Source organism: Furipterus horrens, unplaced genomic scaffold, assembly GCF_987537825.1.
Source record: "Furipterus horrens unplaced genomic scaffold, mFurHor1.1.pri manual_scaffold_7, whole genome shotgun sequence".
Taxonomy (NCBI): domain Eukaryota; kingdom Metazoa; phylum Chordata; class Mammalia; order Chiroptera; family Furipteridae; genus Furipterus; species Furipterus horrens.
The window spans coordinates 107741467-107759564 of record NW_028327177.1 but is presented as its reverse complement, the minus strand read 5'-3'; the positions used below and the strand labels follow the sequence as shown (position 1 = coordinate 107759564).

The window sequence follows — 18098 nt, the reverse complement described above, 5'->3', positions numbered from 1 at the left end:
GCCTCAGTGTCTTCATCTTTGAAATGGAAATATTTTACAGCCCATAGGGTGTTGTGAACAAGAAAATAAGATGGTGTGTATGAAAGTGGTTTGTAAACGGTAAAGGGTTAAACAGGAATAAGGACAGGTGTTTTTGCCTTTGTTCTGTGCTTGGGTCCAGAAAGTTGGCGTTGGGAAGAGCCTGGACAGGGAGAGTGGTGCTCTGCTGGGTAAGTGGATATGGGCACTGGACGAATGAAGGCTGTCTGAATTCCCTGGTGGGGTCGAGTACGAGGGTGCTGGGATGTGAGCCCCAGAAGAGCAAATAGCACAAGCTAGTTAGGGAGGATGCAGGAACGAAGAAGAATGTTTAGGAAATTAGAGTCTTGCTGTGCTTACTGAAACAACAGAGCTGAGAGGATGTAACTATTCAGGGGTTAGGTCGGGTCCCCTGTAGCCAAGGACCAGCTCAGGACCACAGATCAACTCCTGGGAACTTGACACTTCGTTCTTTGACTCTTTGGTCATTCCCAATAATGTTATTTTCAGCAGCTCTGAAGTTTTCTCAGTGCAAGAGCTCACTTACCCTGAGGTCTCAGCATCTCGATTCCAAACATGTTAATGTATCACATGGCCTGCCCGGCTCCTCACAGGGTCATTTCCTGCCAGTGTGGATTCAACCTCCTTCCTCTTTAAAGATGAAACCAAGGCTTTATTTTTTGTATTATCATAGGTTGAAAAATATTTTCCAAGTTGTCATTAGTGTAACAGCCTTGATCTCGAAATATGATCTGAGTGGGTAGGAATGGTCACGTTCTGCCTCTCTTCCAGCGGGGGGCACAGAAAACAGCCATGCCTTTTGCACAGACATCACCATCCTAAACTTATCTGACAGTTTCCGGAGCAGGATCAGCCCGACATGTTTAAGGAATCAGTAGATATATTTTAAGATAGAATTGACATTCTAAAATATTCCAACAGACTGGTGATAATGGACCAAATGAACATACTTAAATATAACCAGGATAAATAAGGAAACTTTTGAGTTTCGGTTAAAAAATTCAGCCTTGGAAGTTTGGAAGCTGAAGAGGAAAAAGAAAAACAAGGGGAGAAAGGAGAACTCCATTTCCAAAAAAGAAAAAAAAAGTCTGTATATTGTAAATAAAATCAATTATCGAGCACTTACTATTTGCTGTGTGCTTGCTGGATGCTCAGGTACTCTCTCTTAACCCTCCCAACACCCCGTGAGGTGTGTGTCATTTGCTGCATTTTATAAGTAAGACCGAGGCTTTGCGAGATGGGTGCTTTCTAAGGTCATGCTGTCAGTAAGCGGGTCCTGCACCTGCCGCTGGAGGAGTTTAGTAAGGCGTGTGGAACCAGAAGTCTAGAAACATGTTTTGGTCATACCGTGGAACCTTAGGCAAGTTTGTTTGACTTCTCTATGCTTTAGTTTTCTTAATCTGAAGTGAAATTGTTGAAATAAATACCTGTAATGCTCCTTTTGTCTCTAAAAGTCTTTTACCAGGGAACAGTTGAAGGAATTTGTGATGTTTAGCCCAGGAAAGGGATAAGCAAAGTAAATTTTCAAAGGGCTGTCATGTGGCAGAACTTACAGCTCAGGGCCCCTCAATTGTTCCCAGTGAGTGCTGCTCCTCTAGAGGAAATGCCCGCGCTGGGTGGAGTGGCCCCCACCCTGATCTTAAAAATCTCTAGAATCCATTTGTGGCAAATCAAGACTGAGTTAGAATGCATGCTGCACTGAGACGCATGCTCTCTTGGCTTTCTGTTTGTTATCTAAAACACCACTGTCTGTTTATTGGGAAGCCATGCATACTCCTCTGCCCATTTTGAGAATGACTTGGGGGACTGGATTGCCGGCTCCTTGGAACACAGAGCATTTCTTTGTGTGGACTCAGCACCATCTTGTGGACGTGGCACTGTGGCCTGGGAGTGGGCTGTGGCCATCCAGTGCAAAGGAACGTCAAAACACGACTAAAAAAGCAGCCGCCAGGAAGAGGCTCTGGCTAAGGGATCATGTTTTTAAGAGGGGCTGCCTGCTCTCAGAATTAGGAACTGCCCTGTGCAAATTCCTTTTGTGACTCTAACCCTATGATTAAGCCTGTGACGCCTGGAAGAATAGAGTGGGCAGGCTCTGTGACACAGTGAGCCAGGCCTTCTCGTGAGTCATCGTACACCTGGGGTTCTGTTTATTAGGCAGTCATCAATACAGAGAACCCCTTGGAAGGGAATCGCAAGCCCCTTCCTCCGTGGCCTCCCTCCCCCTGTGTCTTGCCTCTGGCCCCACCTCTCCTGGTTCAGGACACCCTTCTGCCCCACCTCCTTTCCTTCCTGCTGGCACAGAGTGCCACTCAGAGCATAACTTGTCTTAGTGTGCTTAAAGGCCCTCTTCCCAGCCACGTGAGGAGGGAACAGAATGAAGGTGTGAAGGGAAGAGAGCTCTCGGGGTTGTAAAATGCTTTGCCTTCCCCAGCTCAATCTCCTAATGCTGGCGAGGCCGGCCACGTCTGTGTTCGTGTTGTTTCTGTGTATGAGGAAGCACGGTAATAATGCCATCTGGGGCGAACATGATGGTCTGAGGGCAATCTCAGTGTCTTTACCCAGACTGGAAGGAGCAATCTGTAGACCCAGAGAAACCTCTCAAGGGGTGAAAGTTCTCTGGCTGTTCAGACTTCTTACTCTCTTACTTATTCTTCACAAGAGGGCTACAGGGGGTGTGGGGGCTGCAATATCTTTAATGGGCATGCAGGGTTCCCTAAACAGTAGCGTTACTGATTTGGCATCTGTTAATACACCGTTATTGGCTTTATGTATCATAATATTACATTGTGATGCATGTATCTGTTCTTTAAAAGTTAAGTGTTCTTTCAAATACATTACAATATCTATAACCCACACTCCCTTATTTTGCTAAATATTTATTTTATACTAACCTTCCATGAGCGTGTTTTAGCTAACTTCCCTTCTTTTGGGGTCCACCTGGCCTGAGCCTGCAGAACTCCTGACCATCCCGCCTGCAGAGCTCATCTTGCCCAGGCTCACTTGGAGCCCTCGGAGCCCGAGACGCTCCAGGCCACTCCTTCTCCACTTCAGCCTCAGGGAAATGCCCACTTACAAAATGACTCTGGCTGCCAGCACCCTTTCAACCAACAGGCTTTAAATTAGTTGTTATTAATGTATTGAGATGAGCTAGAGAAAAGAGTTGTAGATATTGTTTTGTTTTCTGAACTTTTCATGGAAAATCATCAGGGTGAAAAAGAGCAATAGAATGAGATACTATATTGTATCTGTATTATCTCATCTAATCCTATTAAGAACTAAGTTGCACTATTATGTCCATTTAATAGATCAGGAAGAAAAAAAAAACCCCACAGTTCTTGAGATAGTAATTAACTAGTCCAAGTTCATACAGCTACTAAGTGGCAGGCCTGGAATTTGAACCCAGCAGTGTGTGAGCAGAGGCCCTGCTCTACCCTCTGAGGTTCAAGATACTAAGGAGGAAGAGTGGAACAGGAAAAGGGCAACTTCTGACAGTTGTCAAAAATTTTAATCAAGGACTTCCATGGAAATTAACCAAAATGCAAAATGAGCACATAAATATGCTAAGCCTCAAACTGAACTGAAATTGTCAATATTTTTTTTCTGAACAAATGACAACCTACTGAATCCATTAAACTGAGACTTGAACTATACATTTTTTAAATAAAAAAACAAAACAACAAAGTATTCACTGAAAAAGTCATAACCAAACTGACGTGTTTCTAGGTTCCTAATATAAAGTCAGAGAGAGGAGGTCCCAAGACTTTGCCCTCCAGAAATCCCCTTGGTATGAGGGGAAAGAAGCAAAGGGTCTGCCAGGACTCTGTAAACCGATAGGAGAGGGGACAGTGGGACGCTGGGGAGCCTTTTCTCTGAAGTTGAGAATGACGCTGTGTACAACAGGAACATGATCCAATAAGCAGCCAGTGCCCTCGCCTTGCTTTATAGGGCCAAGTTGGAGGGCCCTTCTGGGTTAAGTGGGCAAGGATGGACACATAATGGAAATTTATCAGTGATTTAAGTATTTGTCTTAAATGAATTATGTTGGTCTCCTTCCTATCAAGCTTTTTACCAGAATTGCTAATAAGTAACCAACTCGAATGATTTTTATTTAAATTCTTAATGCCTTTTTCTGCACACTTAGAAGAAATGTTAATAAGCAGTGCAACTAAAGAAAGCAAAGAAAATCATTTAGATGGTACTTGTAACTAAATGCCCCAAATATGAGCTTGGGCTCAGATGTCACTGCCCTTTGCATCAGGGAAGAACAGTTAGTGAGCCCCTCTGTGAGGGAGGTGGGGAGCCCTGGGCACACAGTGAAATAGAGCATTTGTCCCTGCCATTGAGGCGTTTCACTTTCCCTAGATCTGGAGCCTGGGACACGGTGACTAAGAATTAATTGGTAATAGTAATACCAATAATAGCTAATATTTATTCAGGTTCGATTTTGTGCCAGACACTACACCAAACACTTTATAGGTGTTACCATTTAATCCTCATGTTAACCCTGGTAGAGTCTATTATTAGCTCCGTTTTGCAGATGAAGAAGCTGAGGAGCAAGGAGTTTAAGAAATTTGTCCAAGGTCACAGGCAGAGGTGACAGAGCCAGGTCCACCTGACACCAAAATTCAGGCTCTTAGCCATTGTGCAGGACTGGACATGGTCTGTCTTATCCTAAGTCAACCTAAATTATCCTTAGGTAGAGCCTTGTGTCATGAATAGACTAACACAATGCCTTGGGTTCTCAGTTCTCATAGTTCAGTAGCTTTAGTCTCCCCACTACCCCCCCCTTTTTTAATCCTCACCCAAGCGTATGCTTATTGATTTTAGAGAGGAGAGAGAGAGAGAGAGAGAGAGAGAGAGACATTGATGTGAGAGAGAAACATCGATTGGCTGTCTCCCACAAGTGCTCCGACTGAGGATCAAACCCACAACCTAGGTATTGGCCTGACCAGGAATCAAACTCGCAACCTTTAGGTGTACAGGATGTAACACTCCAACCAAATGAGCCACTCAGCCAGGGACCACTCTGCCTTTTCTGTGCCTCTGTCTTGTACTAGCCCCTGTGTTATACTCGATACCTGGTGGGTGGTAGTTATTCGATAAATATTACCTTGAGATGGAAGTGGATCAAAATCAAAATGATAATATTTTTGAATGCCATATATTACTTTGAAGTTTATATTTTTAAAGAAAATATATTAAAAGTAGAATGTAACAGAAAATTCTGAATTTCCCTTTAAGTGTTCACCCCTGGCCACTTGGTGGTGCATATGGCATCTTTCTGCATATTAAAGAACTGGCCCCCTTCTGGGGGTGGGGGTGCAACCTTCACAGGGTACTTGACCTGGCCAGGCATGGACTGGCTTAGCTGCCCCCTTACCCCGACAGCACACCACAGGGCATAACCTGTCCCCCTGTGCGTGGCAACCCTGCTCAAGTCCAGGCTACACATTTGCTAAACACACACACTGGTAACGTAGGCTGGGTCATGAGCTGATGAACCTTTGGTATTAAGAAAGATGTGGAAAAACTACTTGCTTTATTTCTTGGTGCTCCTGAACCTGAAAGGGAAAGTGTGGCTTTTGAATCATACTGTTGGGGTTTGAATCCCAGCTATGCCTCTCAGTAGCCACATGACCTTGGTCAAGGTCACAGCTTCTCGGAGTGTCGGTGTCCTCACTTGCGAACTAAGATTTCTGTGAGGCTTGAGCGGGATGGAGTGTGTTAAACGGTACTGGGCACATGCACGTGTTTGTTAGGTGGCAGAGGCACGGCGCGTGGCTGGCATATTTAGGTGAACTTCCTCCTGCCAAATGCATGAGTCACGTTGGGGACATTGACGCAAGTGTGGTGGGATGTCAATGTCACTCTACAGCAACCCTCAGCAAGGCTACTGAGAGGTGCCGCATCACAGGCAAGGGACATAATGACCTGTTTTTTCATAGTGCAGTTAGACGTCATGGGCCAGCTTATCTGCACAACATAACCTGGTAATTTGCAGCAGGATGCAAAAAGCACTCCTGCCAAAACCCTGTCTCCCAAAACTCTTGATTCAGTGTCAGGGGCGGGGGGGCACCTAATTCATACATTTTTTATTTTTTGAGGTTCCACAGGTGAGTCTGATACGCTGCTCTGCTGAGAACTACCATTATAAGCATGCATTATAATGCCCTTTTCATCTGACGGTTGGTTGCCTGAGGGGGAAAGAGGGTCCGTCTGCTTTAGGAATGGGTCATGTATGGGTGCTCTGAGAAGCACAAGCATCCAAGGTCTGTGACCCAGAAGCAGGCCAGAGTCCCAAGGTTGCTTCACTCAGCCCAGCATCCTCTCCCAGTCAGCTTCCCGTGAGAGGTGGCTGAGGGAGGGAGGTAGCAGAAGGGACAGAAAGGTGGTACAGAGAGGGCAGACCTGTGGGAGTGCTTGAAGGGAGGACGTTGTGCAGAAACAAAGTTCTTTACAAACACCGAACACCAAGGCCTTACACTTACATGTTGAAACTTTTAAGATTTTAATATTTTTTAAAAAGTTAATTTTTTAAAAGTGTGTTGCCAATTCATTCCAAGCATTCAGGAGAGGAAGGCCAAATCCCTGAAGTTTAAAGGTAAAAGAAGAAAATTCAACAGAGACTATTTAAAAGATTTTATTGGATTTATTCAGTGACTTAGGAATTCAGGCCACATCCAATCTAATAGAAAGGTCCTCCAAAGATACAAGGCAGGAGGTTTTTATAGGCAGAAGGAGCAAAACTAAATAATTATACTGAGCAAAAATGTGGATTGGTTATTACAAGGTTACTTTCCATATAGGCAAAGACTGGGGTTTATCAGGAAGATGACCTACTAATGCTGATCACGCCACTTCTGCTGGATTAGATCTAAGTGGCCATTTCTGGGAGAGCCAAAGGTAAGGCAAAAGTGATGCGCTTAGCATAAGCAGCTACATTTTGGGCCTGTTGTCTTATGTTTAACAGAACAAAGTGGATCCGTAGAGCTTAAAAGATTGCTCTGTTCTTTACTTTTTTTTTTTTTTTAAATCCTCATCTAAGGATATGTTTATTGATTTTAGAGAGAGAGGAAGAGAGAGAGAGAGAGAGAGAAACATCGATTGGTTGCCTTCTGTACGTGCCCCAACCAGGGATTGAACCCACAACCTAGGTATGTACCCTGACCGGGGATCAAACCCACGTCCTTCTGGTGTACAGGATGATCTCCTACCAGCTGAGCCACCAGCCAGGGCTCTCTCTTCCTTCCCTTGAGCCAAAGCAGTGACAGTAAACAATTTTCAAAAGTGTTTCAAAGCTCTGTTTCTGTGTTCTAACTTGATAGAACAGTAACAACTTTGTGGGCAGTGGAAGGCCCTGGCTTGTCTTATCCAGCTCAACTTTAATCTAGCAGTGTTGATTTGTTTCTTTTGTGTGTGTGTTTTTCTTTTTCCTTTGACCATGTCAGAACAGCCTTTGTGACCTTTTTATGTTCATCAGATGTATTTCCCCTTTTTAGCATAGTTGAAAAACAGCAAGGCAGTGCACATCGACCTAACATGGGACCCAGAAGGCTTGGTTGCAGTGCCAAGAATGGTGGGCCAAGCTTAGCATGCGGGTGCTTTTTGTTTTTGCATATATCTAATAAAAGCCTGGTTAGTACCTGTATGTGCCAAGTGTGGTGCTGGGAGCTAGAGAGGCTGTGGTAAACAGTCTCAGCTCTCACAGAACTGGTTCTCTTGAGATAAAAGCACACATTTGTCAGAGGATCTTATAAGCCTTGGTAAAGATACTGGCGTTTGGATATAGGGCTTTAACAAGGCACGTTGTTGATATCTCAGCTTTCACGTTGGCAGGGAGACCCTTCCCCCTGTCATGGAGAAGGCTCACACCCAAAGTTGGCCCCACGCTGGAGAGGCTCTTCCCTGGGTGCTCCCTGAGCCTTCATGGCCACAGGTCTCATGCTGTACCCTAACTGACAAGTCCCCAGCATGAGCCTCTGACTCTGAGACTGCATCATTCCCAGGCCTGTAATGAGAAGATATATCTAAATATTTGTGGTGGGGGAGGGGAGGCATGTGAATTCACTTCAGATTAGCAAATCCTGGCTGTGCAAATCCTTATCATTTGGCTCCTGAATTCTGGGAATTGATTGGCAACAAACTTTTAAAAATCAGCTTTTTAATACTAAAAATTTTAAGTTGGTAACGTGGGTATAGCGTGAAGGCCGTGGTATTGGATGTGAAGCAAATTATAGGCTGTGGAGCAATGCTACGATTAGCTATGTGTTGAGATGGCACTTTGAAAACGCCGGCTGGGGAGGGTCCGAGGCCCAAAGCAGACCGCCCAGCAATGCTCAGGTTTCCTTGGTACCCGCTGCCTGTGGGCGGGGATCTGCTTGCCTTAACGCCACCCCTCCACTGCCCTTCTTAGGGACCTCTCTGGAACACTGCTTCGTGACAGGGCAGCATTGCTCAGTGACTTCCTGGCATGTGACCCAGGCTGGCCGCCCCCGACAGCCCTCGCTCTTGAATCTCAGCCGGGTCCCTTCCTGCTGCGGGCTTCCGCAGTGGCAAGCCTGTGCAGGGAGCCTGCAGTTTGGTCTCAGCGCAGTACTGTCCTGTGCTGGGTGGAGCAAGTCAGCTGCTCTGATTTCATTCCCGCTGCGTGTACACGTGCAGGTGAGGCAGCAGGGTGCAGGGACCGAGCAGTGCGCCGCCTGGATCAGCAGGTGCAGCTCCGAGGGGAGCAAGGCACTCCCTGCGCTCGCCTTCCAAACCTGTGCTGTGGCCATGATGAGGTCAGTTTCCATGCGTGGGGCCCGGGCTCCGTTAATTCATTGAATCCTGTGAATACGTAGTAGCTTCTCCATTTTACATGTCTGAAGGATTGTGAGGGGGATTAAATGAATGAATATTCAAAGTGCTTCACGACCTATAATGGATCAGATAAAAGCAATTTTATTCCAAACTGGAGAAATTCTGACAGATGAAAATGGCAGTGGCGCTATTTATGGTGCCTATCCATCTAGAATGCTGATTTGCAGAAACATAATCTGTTTGCAGTACAGATTGTTCATTTACTAAATGAACGTTTATTGGGGGCCTACTAAATGCCAGGCCTGTTCTAGATCCTTAATATACATCAGTGAAGAAAATCAAATATTACTGCCCTGTAGGGCTTCAATTCTAGCTGGCAGACGGACAATGAATAATGAGTAAATTGTGTGCCCTGTTGGAATGCCATGAGTGTGTGGCAAAGACTAAAGCAGGGCAGGGTAAGGGGATCAGGAGTGCAAGGGAGGGAGCAGGTTGCTTTTTTGATCAGGGTGAGTCTTGTTTGTGTTTTATGTGCATAATCACTCCACTTCTTCATTCCATAAATATTTCCTGAGAGTCTACCATGTGCTGTGGCCTGGGGACAGAGTGGTAAACAGGGCGGATAAGATCCTTCACCTCCTGGAGTTTACTTTCTGGTGGGCAGAGTAGACGGTAAACATGCAGACAAATACATGTGACAATTGCAGGTTGAGGTTAAGTAACATGGAAGAAATGCGCAGACGATGTGAGGGCAGGTAAAGGCCGGAGCAGAGAGAGAGATGGGGAGTCTCTCTGAGGTGACATTTGAGCTGGGCCTGAAGGACAAGAGTGAGCCAGCCATGGACAGTGCTGGAACCACTGCGTTTGAAGGTCCCGGGGCTAGAGGTGTCTTGGCAAGTGGAGTAAGCGTAGGGAGGCCTATGTGGCGAGCACAGAGTGGGGCAGAAGGGAGCCAGTGAGTCTGGAGACAGTGGACCAGACCTGGGGACAGTGCAGGGTGTCCATTTTATCCTACATCTGGGGGATGCCCCTGACGGGCTCAGTTTGATTTCCTTTGTGTTTTTAGAAGATCGCCCTGTGTACTGCACCAGGGGTGGACTGTATAAGCAGTTCTCACCATAGCCACCAGCTGAGCTGGGCATAGTCAGTTCTCAAGCTGGTTCCAGCCAACACATTTAAGTGCTACTATGTGTCAAACACTGCACTTCATGCTTTTTGTGAGCTTTATCTCATTCACTCCTCTCTGCCCAGTTCTGCTTCAACCAGAAAGAACCAATCTGAAGTGGACTCATTGCCTTGCAGGAGCCCCCCGAAAGTCGGGGTGCAGAGCACTGAGAGTGGAGGAGAAGAGTGCAATGGGAGGCGGATGTAGATAGTTGAACACCAAAGATGCAGCTGGTGCTCTGTTCATTTTAGGTTAACCCATCCTTGCGACTAGCTGGAGGTTCATTCTTGTGCAGAAGCCAAAATGTACACCAGCTCTTCCCTCTGACCTCTGCGAGGGAGCAGCCAGCCAAGAGGAACGGAGTCATCAAATCAGCCGACCCTTTAGGTTCACGAGAAAGCAGTGTTTGGCTTTTGAAACCAACGGGTGGTTTAGAGCTCACCCCAAAAATGAGAAGTTCCAAGGGACAGAAATCGTATCCTCGTCATTTTGGTAACTCGGTCCCCATGGCATCCAGATTAAAAATGCCTTCTGCATCAGGGGCTCAGAGTGTCAGTGGAATTTGGTTGAGACAAGAAATGGTTACATCACTCCAGGGCTTCAGAGAAAAACTCTAAGTCTGTTTGCCAGGTTTCTTAAGCAAGCGGGAGTCTGGGCAAGCTTCATCCTAAGATGAACCCAAGGTACATGTGCTACCCTGAAATACTGTTGTGTTTTCAAAAAGAAAAAGGAAAACAAGAACCTTTCCCCCCTTTTATCTTTCCAGCAAGCAACCTGAAATATTTAACTGGACACGTTGCGTCATTTGTGCATCTGGTAATAACTTGTCCTCACAGTCTATATGCATGCAACTACAAGTCTAGAGAGCGAATGTTTACTTTTCAAAAAAATATACTCTGGTAAGGTGGTTCAGGCCAGCCTCCCTGTCTGCTGAATGTAGACTAGTAACTTCCTGATTAGCCTTTCGAAGGGCCTGAATTTCAGTTGAAAAACTAATTTCTCCTGTTGTACTACGCTTTCTTGAATCTGATAGCTTAAGTGCATTAAAGTCTGATCAATGCAGCTCTACCCCTTTGGGGCTGCCTTTAGAAGGCAAATCAAGAGGATTTGCCTTTTCCTAGACACAGCTGAACTCTATAAAGGGCTTCTGTTTTGTAATCTGTTTTCGAGATCTGATGCGTGTGTTTCTAACACCCTGTCACGTGGGGAGGTCTGACGCACACCCGACATGACTATGAGAAAATGTACTGCAGAGATGTGTGGGAAGGTGGAGCCGGATCACTGAAGCAGTGTCCGTTGTCAGAAAACTTTCCACAGGGGACAGCAGGCCCACGCAGTAGATTCCATTGCGATATGGGCCTCGCACTGGCCCAAAATGGACTGCGAGTTTGACTTTTGCAGGATTCCAGGTCGGTATCCTAATACAGTGAGTGCTTTTTTTAGTTGGGTTTTATTTCTAAGTTTCTTTTTATAGAAGACGACTCGCCATAGAGAGTAGAACGTTGCTTTGTCTATTCAGTTTTGTTATTATATACGTGTGTGCGTGAGGCATTGAGCAGCCAGGGTGCTGCAGGAGGCCTCTCGGCCTCTTGTGATCAGAAGATTCAGAAAAATGGGCTTTAGTCTGGCCCAAGGGAGTGAGTAGCCTTGAGTAAGTGACTTCTAGTTCTCACAAAGAATGTACCCTGGATATGGTTACTTCACTCTGTATGTTGTCTTAAAAATTTCCTAGAGAAAGTACACCAGATTTTATTAACAAGCCCTATAAAGCTCTACATAGTAGATACGTTGGTTAACAATTTAGAGATTTTTCAACTTTTTAAAAAATTATTTTGCTTTGTGAGAATTAGAATTTATATGGAAACTATCATTTTAATTTTTTTGACATCTGGATATTTCAGTAAAGTTGTTGCCTTGACTAATTGGGGGAGGGAAGATTTAATTAAGATGGAAATACTGGGAATTAGTTGGTCAGATCATTGCCAAAAATTTGTTTCTTTTGTTTTCAAGTTCAATCCCAGAATCCCAGTATCCAGGGTATAATGGAGAGGAGACTGATTTAACAGTTGAGTGGATAGGATCATAAGGCCAAACAGTACTGTGACCAGGCTAACCTTTGAGAGTTGGAAGCAAGGACACAGGCAGTGGCAGATGGCGCAAACAGGATCTGGGCAGCGGCCTGCAAGTCATGGAACAGTTTTCACCCGAGTGTAGTGTGGGAAAGACTCTTGGTCCCCCTGATTTTTCAGCCATGCTCAAGTTCAAGTACAGCAGGTCCTCAAATAACATCATTTTGTTATAACATTGATGAGGGGAAAAAAAAAACCTGATTCCTGGCTGGGGCCCCTGTCTATATGGAGCTTGCACGTTCTCCCTGTGTTTGTGTGGGTTTTCTCTGAGGGCTCCAGATTCCTTCCACATCTGAAGATGTATGTGCACGTGAGGTGAAGAGGCATGTCTGCAATTGTCCCTGTCTGAATGAAGGTGCGTGCGGATATCAGAGTGGCCTTGCCATGGAAGGACATTCCGTCCAGGGTTGGGTGCTGCCTTGTGCCTTGAGCTGCCTGGAGAGAGAGGCTCTGGCCACCCACCACCCTGAACTAGAATGAGTGGGTTGGAAAATAATTAATTTACTTGTTTTTATAAATCTTCCTTAAATGTGTGTATAGCTCACATTTATTTTAATGATTAATGTTAGATGTGTTTTGGGTCTTTATTTAGAAGTTCGGTGATGTTTTTGTGATCAGAAGCATGCTGTAGGAACGTAACTCTTGTTTATATCAATTAGCCTAGGGTAAAATTGGTTTCCTTGTGTGCCATTTTGCTTAAAATTGCAGTTTGCAAGAACCTGTCCACGACATTAAGTGCTGGGGTGGGAAGTTGCAGTTTTAAATAAGGCAGTCATGCTGGGCCTCACCATGGAGGTGATGCCTGATGTTGCAGAGCAGATGTGGAGACCTGTGGAGATCCAGGAGGAACGTGCATGCGTGACAAAGGGAACAACACGTGCAAAGGTCCCATGGTGTGGCATGCCCAGCTTCTTCAAAAAGCAGCAAGGGAGCTGGGGAGGGAGGCAGAGAGGAGTGGCAGGTGGGAAGGTCAGAGTGGTCAGGGCCAGACTTGTACCTTCAGGGGAGTAAGGTCGTGGGGGGCAGGAGAGCAGTATGTAGAGAAAGGAGATTCCGGTTTGATTGGTGGCTCTTGTGTTCCCTCCTCTTCTGCTAACACCTGCAGTGTTTGCTGGAGGGAGCTCTGGAGAGTAAGTGAGGACTCACTGTAATGCTTCAAACCTGGAAAATTCGATGCACGGTGTGAGTGTGTATCCATGTGACTGTGGGTGTGTCTATCTGTGCTTCTCTGTTCCTTGGTCTCTCCTCTCTCCTGGGGATTTTTGCCTTGTATTTTACCACACTTTCATTCACTTTGTCTTTAGTTCTTTTAGTCTTATACATGATTTATTTTACTGAGTAAAAAAATAATTTTTAAATAATTTCTTTTAAAATGATTTTGAACATTTTCTTATAGGCTAGAGCAGCAGTTCTCCAACTTTTTGGTCCCTGAACCCCCTTACACTCTTACAAATCATTGAAGACCCAAAGAGCTTTTGTTTATCTGAATTAGAGCTATCAGGATTTACCACATTCAAAATTTAAAATGAGAATTAAAAAACTATTAACTTATGAAAAATTACTATGATAAAACCCAGTTGCATGATATAAAAACATTTTATTTTTTTAAATAACTACTTTCTAAAGTGAAAAAATATAGTGGGAAAAGTGGTATTTTAAATTTTTGCAAGTATCTTTAATGTCTGGCTTAATAGATAGAGAGCTGGATTTTCATATCTGCTTTTGGATTCAGTTGCAATCTGCTATTTTAGTTGAAGTATGTAAAGAAAATCCGGCCTTACACAGATAGGTAGTTAGAAAAGGGAGTAGTTTTTAAATAGTCTTTTCAGTTAATTGTGGATAGTCTTTGATACCACACTAAAACTTGGTAAGTGGTAGTTCCTTAAAGGTTGTTTGTGATGTGGAATCTGAAACTGTGTCAGTGAACTTTCAGGACTTAGTTACATTTAAATCCGCTGCTCTGTCTCATATCTTTTAGCCCTTACGTTATTTTTTGTAACAGTAAGCATTGGTCATTTGGAAAACGGTGGTTCGCTGAGCTATGCATACCTTCCAAATACCCAGAACTTATATTCATTAATCTCACCACCAACCTCACTAGAAAAATCATTATCTATTGAGAAGTGTCAAGCTCATGGTAGTGGGTACAAGTTTTCCCAAAACCTAATTTTTGCTTGAAAGTCTAATTTTATTACTGGCAACGAAATGGCTGCTTCCTTGAAATGACAGGCTCACTTAGTTCATTTTCACTACAGTGTTTGCCCAGATACCCACATCTGAATAACCATAGTTGTGTCTCCGTCATCCTCTCAGCAAAAATGGTGTGTGTTCCATGAAAAACAATTGACTGGTTCAACTCACAACACAAAGGACCAGCCAGGCACTTTTCCTCATGGTGCCCCTGCTTTTCAGTAGCATCAGGAAGGTTTTATGTGTACCTCCCATGTTATCACACAGAATAACAAAAAGGTGTGTATTCAGGGGTCAAGATTTAATAAAATTTATCATTTTTACTCCATCCGAGTGTCACTGGCTTCATGCCTGCTAACGTGCCAGCTGTTTTACACTTCATTGCTTTTGCACCATTAATGCATATGTCTGCACAGTAATAAAAAAAATTTTTTTAAAGGCAAATGACATCTTAGTGTTATGAAAATAGTTTTTCTTTTGTTTTGGTCTTTTTTTTTTTGACCTCACAAACCTGTTGAAAGGGTCTTGGGAGACCCAGAGGTCCATGAAACACTTTGAGAATTGCCAGTTTAGAAGGAAACTAGAGAGAAAATTGGGCGGGAATTAATTTGTATTTTCCTAGTAATTTTACTCTCTATAGAGTAGAATTTGGGTTCATCTAGTTGTAACTTTTAAAGCTTAAACGAAGAACCTGTCCAAGCACAATATGCAGTTTCTATGTAAGGCCATTTGCCACCCAAGGTCTGAGGAGCCAGCTCCTCCCTGTCCAGCCTCAGCAGCCTCCAGAATGCCTGGTTCCCTACAGGTGCGGGGGTGGGGACAGACATGAGCCAGATGGCTTTTCCCTCAAGGAGCCAATAGGGAAAGATGTGGATTTGAACCAGGGCACCATACTACATGCTGCAATAAAGGTAGGAACCCAAATCCTGAAATTTCAGTGGAGGGAGGCCCATGGATGGGGAGTAAGTACAAGGAATTGCCCGACAGAAGAGTAAGGGGTGAGGGTAGAAGAAGAGCCTGCAGAGGAAATACAATTTCCCTCCTAAAGCTTTATATAGGTGGAATGTAGAAACCATCCAAAGTTATAAATAAGAAAAGCTTCCATGGCCAGGGAGTGTATGTGCTGTGTGTGTTGTGGGTGTATTGATGTGGGGCTGGAGAGGGGGCCTTCTGCTTTCTACCTCAATACACTTCTCTACTGTTTGAGTGTTTTACCATGAGCCTAGATTTATTCTAATTTTTTTAAAGCTACTTCATTCTAAAAGCAGATGAAGAAAAGTCATTTTAATCATGAAATGTATCTTAAGTGCCCATTGTTACACCATATGGACATGTATTTATTATATAAGGTTGGAGTACAGCGGAGACAAAAGCAGCAGAAGATTCCAAATGTACTCATCAGCTAGAATTTCCCAGTGGCATTTATATAGAGTATGTTTATCAGCTACTAGAACTCTTCAAAGCATTTTACATACTTATAAAGTATACTTTATGTAAATATACATATATGACTGTAATTTATATAGAGGTTTATATTCTGTTTATGCGTATATATAAGATGAACATTCCTGTTTCCTGGGGTATATTCCCATTTCTCTGGCATAGTTATTAGTTGCATCCCCCTCTCTCAAGTGTCCTGTTTTGGATGTAAACTGTATGTTTGCCCTATTTTTATGTGCTTATAAAATATATTTACATATAGTATATGTTCATATATGTGTAAGTCATACATTTATTTGTACATGCATGTGGATATATGCATTGTTTATGTGTTTAGAAGACATGTTAAAATCTATTACAGCTGAAATACAAGCTCAGGAAAATAGTAATGTAAGTCAGATGAGCACAGTTATATAATTACAGATTTGTTTATTTTTTTAAACATTGGTTCACCAAAATATTTTGCATCTGTAACATTCTTGCTAGCTTCTTCCGTGCTTATTTATTCCATCACAGTAATACTGCTGAGAACAGTGAGTTTGTTGAAACTTGCTCTTTAGAAAGCATTTTAGAAAGTTAAACGTGAATTAAATCTCATCTTGTTTGCAACTTATATTTATTTTTCTGAAGTCTGTTGCGAATGTCCATTGGCAGGAACTCCTTAGACTTGTATTTTAAGTTACCCTCTATGAAGAAATGTAACAGAAGAGGTCACTTATTTAACTTTTTTAAGTCGAAGAACACTATTTTGGTGAGAACAGCTACCTCCCCCAACCATGAGCCCACTTATAGTTCTTAGTTTTAATTTTGGGACTATCCTTAAAATAAGTATGTCTGATACGAGCTGTGGGTCCATCGTTATTTTATTTAATGTTTTTATCAGCTGCACAAACTGAACTGGCTGACGGGGCCAGGCTGGTCATGTTACTGACAATAGCCTTGGGCTCGGGCAGACAGTGTGGGTGTGAAGGTGACTGTGACGAGGGGACACAGCTACAAGGCCCCAGTCCTTCTTGCCAGGTAGGTGACAACCCCGTTGTTGCCCTGTCTTCCTATTTTTCAAGAAAAGGTATATTGATTTTTATGTTAAATCTTAACCGTTCTTCAACATCACCTCCGTTTTTCCAAAACATGGTTCCAAAAACTATGTGAGTCAAACAAAACCTGTGGGGGCCAGGTTTGCCCACGGCCTACAGTAGGTTCCCTCCGGTCTCCATACCTTGAACTCATTGCTTTTTTAAACTTTGGACAAGTAGAATGTGGCTTTTAGCTGCAGTACCTTCTGAGACCATCAGGTCACCCATGGTAAAGGGCACTGTTAAGATTAGAAAGGTGGGTGCAAGAGTAGTGAAGACTTGCCATTCCTTTAAATCTTATTTCCCCTGCTACCAACAGGCTTTGGGGGAAGGGGACAGAAGTTTGGTTTCATTTACAACCCTGGGTTTACATATCAGCCCCCAGGCTTGGTTTTGGATGGTTGATAAAAACCACCTGAATAGCCTCTGAGACAAGGTGGGATGGAGACTTTTCAACGGCTGCTCCTTATGCTTTGAATTTGGTATCACATGAATATATTCTTCACTAAATGAAAATACAGAATATGTATGGGTTCCAGGATCTTGTACCAGCTGTTCTAAAGCAGTGTCTCTAGGTATAGGGAGGGAGGATTTTATATATCTATACTATTTTAAATTTTATTTATTTGTTTTTAGAGAGAGGGAAAGGGAGGGAGAAAGAGAGGGAGAAAAACATCAATGTTGGGTTGCCTCTCGCACGCCCCCAACTGGGAGTCTGGCCTGCAACCCAGGCATGTGCCCTGACTGGAAATTGAACCGGCCACCTTTCGGTTCATAGACCAGTGCTCAATCCACTGAGCCACACCAGCCAGGGCTAAATCTATACTATTTTAAAGCTTCTCAGTTGACTTAATGCATAGTCAGGTTTGGGAACTACTGTCCCAAAGTATATAGTAGGTATTCAGTAACATTTGTTCAAAGGAGGAATGAACTCTTGTCTTCCTGTGGCATTTAGCCTGATGCCTCATACTTAGCAGTTGTTCAGTAAATATTGACTGAGAGGATTAAAGTATATTTTGAGTTCAGCTACCACCCCCACCCCCTCCCCAAGCCTTCTTGGCAGAGGGTGCGGCCATCTGCTCATCCCCAGGCTCTCACTTGGGGGTGGGTGGACTGCTTCTTACCTGGAATCAGCTGGTCTCCTGCATCCAGCTTGCCTCCCTCTGATCCTTTCTGCATGCTGCAGCCTGAGTGGTTTTTCCCTTCATTCAAATCTGTTCATGCCTTTCAGTGGTTCCCTATTGCCTGCGGTATAAAATG

At 43.9% G+C, this 18098-nt stretch overlaps 1 protein-coding gene across 5 annotated transcripts in view; it reads left to right on the top strand.

Annotated features, from left to right (window-relative positions):
• ZBTB38 (zinc finger and BTB domain containing 38) overlaps positions 1–18098 on the top strand; it is a 73986-nt gene that overhangs the window by 46763 nt on the left and 9125 nt on the right. For 3 of the 5 annotated variants that reach the window (XM_090284249.1, XM_090284248.1, XM_090284250.1), the window contains one exon: positions 7105–7193. The exons of 1 other annotated variant lie outside the window; for it this stretch is intronic. The gene's annotated coding sequence lies outside the window, so the exon portion shown is untranslated. Of the gene's footprint in view, positions 1–7104; positions 7194–11281; positions 11413–18098 lie in introns of those variants that run through there. One more of the 5 variants, XM_090284252.1, reaches the window with a different exon arrangement.